General features: G+C 37.0%; 1 long non-coding RNA gene across 1 annotated transcript in view; it reads right to left on the bottom strand.

The window, feature by feature from the left end:
- LOC112155269 overlaps positions 1-5,553 on the bottom strand; it is a 14,817-nt gene extending 9,264 nt beyond the window's left edge. The window contains exon 1 of the long non-coding RNA XR_002920769.2: positions 5,448-5,553. This is a non-coding gene — a long non-coding RNA (uncharacterized LOC112155269). The remainder of the gene's footprint in view (positions 1-5,447) is intronic.
- Positions 5,554-7,275: the final 1,722 nt, after the last annotated feature.

Here is a 7,275-nt window from a genome sequence, read left to right on the forward strand (position 1 = left end):
GAAAACCAAAAACTTTTCTACACTGAGGACAATTAACAGAAATGAAAACAGCTGCAGATGATCAACATGAACCTGAAGTGGCTGACAGGAGACAGAAAAGGACTACAACTCCACTGACTCTAAACTAAAATCCTCACATTAACAGTCTGATAATGACATTACAAATTAATACTGTCAGTATTCTGGGGTTTAAAGTTGCTCGATCTGTGTTTAAAATATGAGAAATTATATTACATTTAATTCATGTTGATTTTGCTGCTTCACAAAATAAAGAGTCTGCCGTGTTTTAATGCTTTGGATGTTTTCCAAGTCTATGATAAAGTGAACTCATGTTGACAATAAATTGTTTACACGTGTCATAGTAGTTATCTCTTAGTACTTTATTTTAAAACTTTCCTTTATTTACATACTGCTTAAAGAACATAAAATGTGCTTGTGTTGCCCTTCTATGACATTGAGCCCCTGCCCCTCAAAAATCCTGTGCACGGCCCTGCTCTATCTCCTTTTTTGGTCACCTGCGGGAGCCATCTCCAGAGTACTAAACTAACTACACCTCCCAGTAGTCTTAGTGCACACTCCCTGGATGCTGCTCACCTGACTCAATCACCTGCTTCTTAAGCAGCACACAGAGCCTCCCTCAGTGTGAAGTATTGTTTGTGCCACTCTGCCTGCATTACTGAGCGTTTCTATCTGGACCTGATCTTCTGTTTCTGACCTGCTGATTCTCTGATTGCCTGCCCTGACCCTCACCTGAACTCTCACAGAGTCTCTTCTTGGATGATCCCATGCTGGTGATTGACCTCTGACCCTGATTTAGCTTTGGGGACTTTTAGCTGTGTTAATACTAATAAATCTGCTAAATGTGGAACCAGCTGTCTGCCCGTTTGTGACACACAGTCGAAAACAAAACTGAACACAGACTTAAGAAATTGTTGAGTGAGACAGTAAATAGGGTCAGGATGACGGATAAAGCTACATTGTTCCAAGTTATTGAAAACATGTGAATGTAGTTTGTGCAGACAAGTCCTTAAGTTTGGGAAATAGAATTGCACTGTTCTCCCTGCAATGAAATGTTCTAAAACTACCACTTCTGTGGCTCGGGTCTGGGGAAAGGTCCAACCCAAGACTAATATAACAAGACTCAGTAGTCTAAGACTGCAACATTTTTCAGCATCTAATTTTAGGAGATAACAGGCAGAACTAAGAAACCATCTTCTGCTTAACATAAGAGACATGACAATACGTACCACATAGTTTTAATACAACAAGCTGAACAGTGAATTTTGATTGATTGGTTTATTTCAAGCATAGATTGAAAAAAAAAATACAGGACAAAACACAATTATTTGAAACTCATTACAGAAACAAATAAATGCATTGATTAGAAAATAGAAAACGAAAATCAAACACACTTATGTCACATTTGGTTCATTCATTTTTGTGATAATTAACTAAAGTCAGTAGAGTTTGATTGATTGCTTGAAAAGGAGTGGGAAGAAGCGAACTTATATAATCCCACCACTACTTAATGACTTCATTTCAATGTTTAGCATAACTATGTAATCCGGTTGTTTTTGTTTTTGTTTTTTTTTTGTAATTCTCAATAGTAAAGTGAAGTGCTTGTTGATTATTGATTAATCTCATCAAACATTATTTCAGTGAACAGTAACATCAATCATACATCATATAACAGATATATAATACTCATTGATTATCATCAAAATACAAATGCAGAAAAAATAATCATTACACATTGAGATCAAGTTTTAAAGTAACGATAGAGTTCTTATTGATCATTCTCTGAAATAATTCTTATATATATTCAGTAAACATTAATGATTCACACAATATCTAATAATCATTGATTATCTTTAGAAAACATAATTACATTAATCCTGTAATCATTGCTACATATTTTGGATCAAGTAAATAAAATTAATACCATAGTGATTGTAAACATTTCAGTAATCATTACTGAATATTCCATGACATAAAACTCATTGATTACATTTGAAAAATCTTTGATTATTTCATCACATTCAAGTTCAGACATTTGGAATTCTTCAAACACCAGTTGATCTTTAACTCGTCTTATCTTCATAGATTAGAGTTTCTTTATACATTCTCTTGAATGTATAAATGCTTTAACATTGTTTGAGCTCATTACTTAACTTGTTCCAGAGTTTAGTTCCACACAGAAACAGAAACTTTTCTTTGTGGTTCTTATCAATCTGACCTTGAAGTTCCTGCATCCTCTCAGTTTGTTCCTCCTTCATTTTCTAAGAACTGTTTCTGGATATTTATGATAATGTTTTCCCACTAGCTCTGTACATTAACTGTGCAGTATAAAAATCAACAAGGTCATACAGTTTTAAAGTTCTGGATTGATAAAATAAATTGTTAGTGTGATCAAGATAACCGTCTTTATGTATAATTCTGATGGCTCGTTTCTGAAGCAGAAACAGAGGATGTAGTGAACTCTTAGAATTATTACCACAAACTTCTATACAGTAGGTGAAATATGGTAATATTAAGGAGCAGTACAATAAATATCTACAATTGTATTCTAATATATATTTAGATTTATTTATAACTGAAATACTTTTTGAAACTTTAGTTTGTATGTGTCTGATGTGTGGCTTCCAACTCAGTTTTTTATCAATAACAATCCCTAAGAATTTAATTTCTGTAACACTTTCGATTAAGTCATTATTAACTTTAATTGAGAGCTCTGTGTTGACTTTATAATTACCAAAAAACATCACTTTAGATTTGTCTAGATTCAAACATAGTTTGTTGTAATCCATCCACGATTTTATTTTGATTAACTCTGTGTTCAACACATTGATAAGTTCCCTTTGATTGTCTGTAGAATAGAAAATATTTGTGTCATCAGCAAATAAAATGAGTTTTAAAAGTTTTGAAACATTGAATATATCATTGATGTAGATATTGAACAGCAGCGGGCCCAGAATTGGTCCTTGTGGGACACCACAACTTATCCCTTTGGCCTCTGATGTGAATTCATTAATCTGGACAAATTGTTTTCTTCCTGTTAAATAGCTTTTGACCCAACTTAGCGCTACTCCTCTGATCCCGTACACTTCCAGTTTGTCCTGTAGGATGTCATGATTGAGGGTCAAATGCTTCTTTTAAGTCAATGAAAATTCCAGCTGCATATTTCTTTTTATCCAGAGCGTTTGTGATCTCCTCTACAGCATCAATGATAGCCATTGAGGTTGATCTGTTTTCTCTGAAACCAGATTGGTTTTCATTTATTATGTTATATTTATCAATGAATTTAGCTCATCTTTCATTGAATATCTTTTCCAGAATGTTTGAGAATTGTGGAAGGAGAGAAATAGGTCTATGGTTTGTAAACAGGTGTTTGTCTCCACTCTTATAGATAGGAATCACCTTTGCCATTTTCATTTGGTTTGGGAATCTCCCAGTTTGTAAAGATAAGTTACATATGTATGCTAGAGGCTTAGAAATACTGTTAATCACCTTTTTCACCACCGTCATATCGATATCATGACAATCTGCTGAGTTTTTACTCTTGAATTTATTAACGATTGATATCAGCTCATTTTCATTCACATCAGAGAGAAAGATGGAGCGTGGGATCCTAGCGCTGGATGGAATATTTTCTATGTTGGTTTTGCACTTTGGAATTTCTGCTGCCAACGCTGGACCCACGTTTACAAAGTAGTTGTTAAGACCGTTTGCTGCTTCATTCATAGAATAGGTTTGACCCGTCTCATCTGTAAAGTAATCTGGGTACGTTCGTTTTTTTGTCCCTTTTTTTCATGGTGGTGTTTAACATTTCCCAAACTCGCTTCACATTGTTTTATTTTCATTCAATAGATTATTATAGTACACTTTTTTACTGTGCCGTGTTTTTTCAGTCAGTTTATTTTTGTAGGATTTTTGGAGATGTTAGAAATGTCTGGTCCTCACTGATCATTCAATCCTCTGCTGCTGTTCTGGAGCTGCATTGAAGGATGACAATGCAAACATATTTACATTATTTCCAATCTTTTACAGAAAACTGCATCAGACAGAAGCATCTGTGTGTAGAAAATGTCACATGCAGCCGCTGATCAATAACCTCAGAGGAAGAGCTGGGAATAATCCACATTACATCTCCTGCGGTAAAAGGCAGAGCAGATCAGAGGGAAGTCAAAGGTTTGGCATCAATTCTGTGCTATCTGCTCCTGCCAAAAAGGCCCTCTGGTTTATTCTGATATCTTCAGTTATATTGTTGACTCAACAGCTGCCCTCAGGAGGCTCATCGACAGGAAGATCATTGATATCTGGAATAACCAGAACAAAGCGTCTGACATATTCAGATTCCTGTTACAGTTTTGTGTGTGTGCGCACACAAAGTTAAAATCAATGCTTATCTGTTTCTGCAGGGAGATAATAGTGTTCACAAAGCTTCATCAGATAGTGGAAACAAGCTTTTTTTCACCTGAAAAATTCTCATTTCTGTGTTCAGAATGAGGCAAAAACACAGAGGATGAAGAGACCAGGCTGAAAGTGGCAGTAGGAGCAGAACCAGGCGGTAATTAATCACATTTGGTTGCTTACTGTGTGACTCCAGGCTATAATAGAAGCCTGTCACAGGAAGTCAAACCAATGCATAGAAGTACCTTATTTCACTGACAACCAAATCTGCAGCGTCTCACTGTAATGTCAGAACTTTCTGACTATCATTACTGCATCCTTTAGACCAGGTTCTTAAACTCAATTTGCCACTGAAGGCAGTCTGGCTTAGGCTGGGCTGTATGGGGGTCCATTTGTGGCAAAAATATGTTTTTAGTCCATTGTCTACATCTTTGGCCAGTTGTCTATGTCTACTGAACAAGTTTATTGAACATTTGTTCATGTCTATGTACTACTAAGAAATATCTTCTGCATGTCCTGTGAAATGACAGGAGCTAACAACGCTAGCAACTGTTGCTAAGGACTTTTCTGACGACCAGATCCAACAACAAAAGCAAATGCAAAGTTTTAAACATAAAGCTGAAACATCACAAAGCAAATACAAAGCTATCATCAAAGAGGCGTGAACATGCAGAAGACATTGAACATTCATAGTAAGGTGGGGGCCGCAAATGGCCCGCCCGTTTGAGACCCCTGATTTAGAGTCTCCACATCCAGTGTTACAGTAATTTCTGCAAAAACAAAAACCTTTTGAAAAGTATTTGAAAAGAAGCAGACACCAGGCAGAGGGAGATTTTCTCCTGAGGGTTTTTGCCACCACGAATCTGTCACAAGTTTGCAGAGACCCTTCATTTTTTTAAATTTTATTTTAGTCTTTTCTGTAACCTAGGCAATCTAAAAGATTGGTTTCAACAATCATCTATAACATCTTTTACAGATATGAGAACTTTCAGACTGGATCGGCCCTACGTCGGGTTCACACTGGACGCATCGCTTACCTATGGCGTTGTTCACACCAGGGGCGGAGCGCCGCGGGCCTCTACGGAGGGCTGGTCTATTTTGTGCGCGAGCCACGAGCGTTCCGCGTCAATTCTGGCAAGAAGTTACATCATACATGAGAAAATCAGTTTATTTTCAAAATATAACCAATTTTTCACAATAAAAGGCCACGATTGACAAATGTGATCATGTTTTTGTATCTAAACAGACTGTAGACATGAAAATAAACATACAATCACAACACACACGCACACACGTGCGCACGCAAGCACAGACACACACAAAACAGACACACACGTGCACACACAGATCAACAAGCAGACTCCGGAGTGGGGTGCGGGGTTGCTGGGTTTTGGGTGTAAAAAAAAAGAGAAGCAGAGCGCAGTTCTTCTGGGGTGACATTTTTAGTTTATTAATTTACTCACGCAGACACACCTGCGCACAGACACACACAGAACAGACACAGATGCACACCCGCGCACACACAGATCCAATGTAGTGGGCCGACTCTGGAGCAGGTGGGCGGAGCTGGGTTCAGGGTGTAAAACAACAGAGAGGCAGAGAGGGGTTCCTCTTAGCAGAAACACGGGGTAATATCTTCAGGTGATTAACTTATTACCCATGATAGCAAAAACAAAAAAAGTTCTAGCAGAAGCGCCTGTTGACCGTCGCGGAAAAATGCACGTCTGGTGTGAACCACAGAGCGGAGCGGACACTGCGCGCTCCTGTTTACCAGGGCGGGAGCTCTAAACGCTAGGCCATCTAGTGGCTGAGGAAGGAATTATATGGTCAGGGTTCGTTTTAACACTGACAGCCTCCACTGCGTCCCGCCAGGTGGTGAGACAAAAGAATGTCACATACAGGTGAAAAAGAAAAAAAAAATGAAAAAGCTAAAAAGGCTGTTAGATTTATAAAATATATACATTCAACATCCAGTAACAACATGAATTACCTCTAGCCATTACAAAAATGTAACCTGAATGTTACACAAAAAGTGTTTTGATGAATCAACACCTTCATTTTTTATCAGACATATTTTTGCTATCACTTAGTGACATTAGGAAACTGGTTCTGAAGTTTGGACTTTGTTCAAGCTCTGAAGACTTCATAACTGCAAATATAAACCATTATTCTGCATGTTTGCCAACTCTAAACATTATAAATGTTGGTAAAACAGAATTTAAAGTAGAAACATGATCACACTGTTAGAAGCGTGGAGTCCCTCCTCACAAATTAAATTAGCATTTGTTAATGCCTGCATCCAATCCAAAACAGTCTTCTTATTAGGGTCATTACTAAAGGGGTCAATGGGTACGTTGTTGTCTATCTGAGCCCTGAATCAGTTTGATGCAAAATTAACTAATCAGTAAATAGCATGAATTTAATTGACTCTTTTGTCTTTTCTCACAAAATCAACTTTAAGTGCTTGTTACTATGCAACTAAGTGAAGACAAAAAGTGTGTGATAAATGTAGTAAAGAGAAAGTGAATAATTTATGCAGCGACATGAAGTAAATTACAATTTCAAACATTTAATTATGTTTTTTTCTAAAAGTTCTCTGTTATTTACCTGTCTAATATGAAGTTTGTCTTTTGACTGATGAAACATCATGAATGAAATCTGGTTGAACAGAAGAATCCTGCTAATAGGTCTACAGCTCACGTGTCAAAGTCAAGACCCGGGGTCCCTCCACGTCATTATATCCGGCTCTCCAGATCATTTTATTGTTTACTGATGTTATATTGAGCTAATTTCTAACTTGTATAATTTTGATAAAATATATTTTATGGAGAGTAAAATATTGAAAGTTACTTGAGGTTTATGTTG

Source organism: Oryzias melastigma, linkage group LG21, assembly GCF_002922805.2.
Source record: "Oryzias melastigma strain HK-1 linkage group LG21, ASM292280v2, whole genome shotgun sequence".
In the NCBI taxonomy this organism is placed as follows: Eukaryota; Metazoa; Chordata; class Actinopteri; order Beloniformes; family Adrianichthyidae; genus Oryzias; species Oryzias melastigma.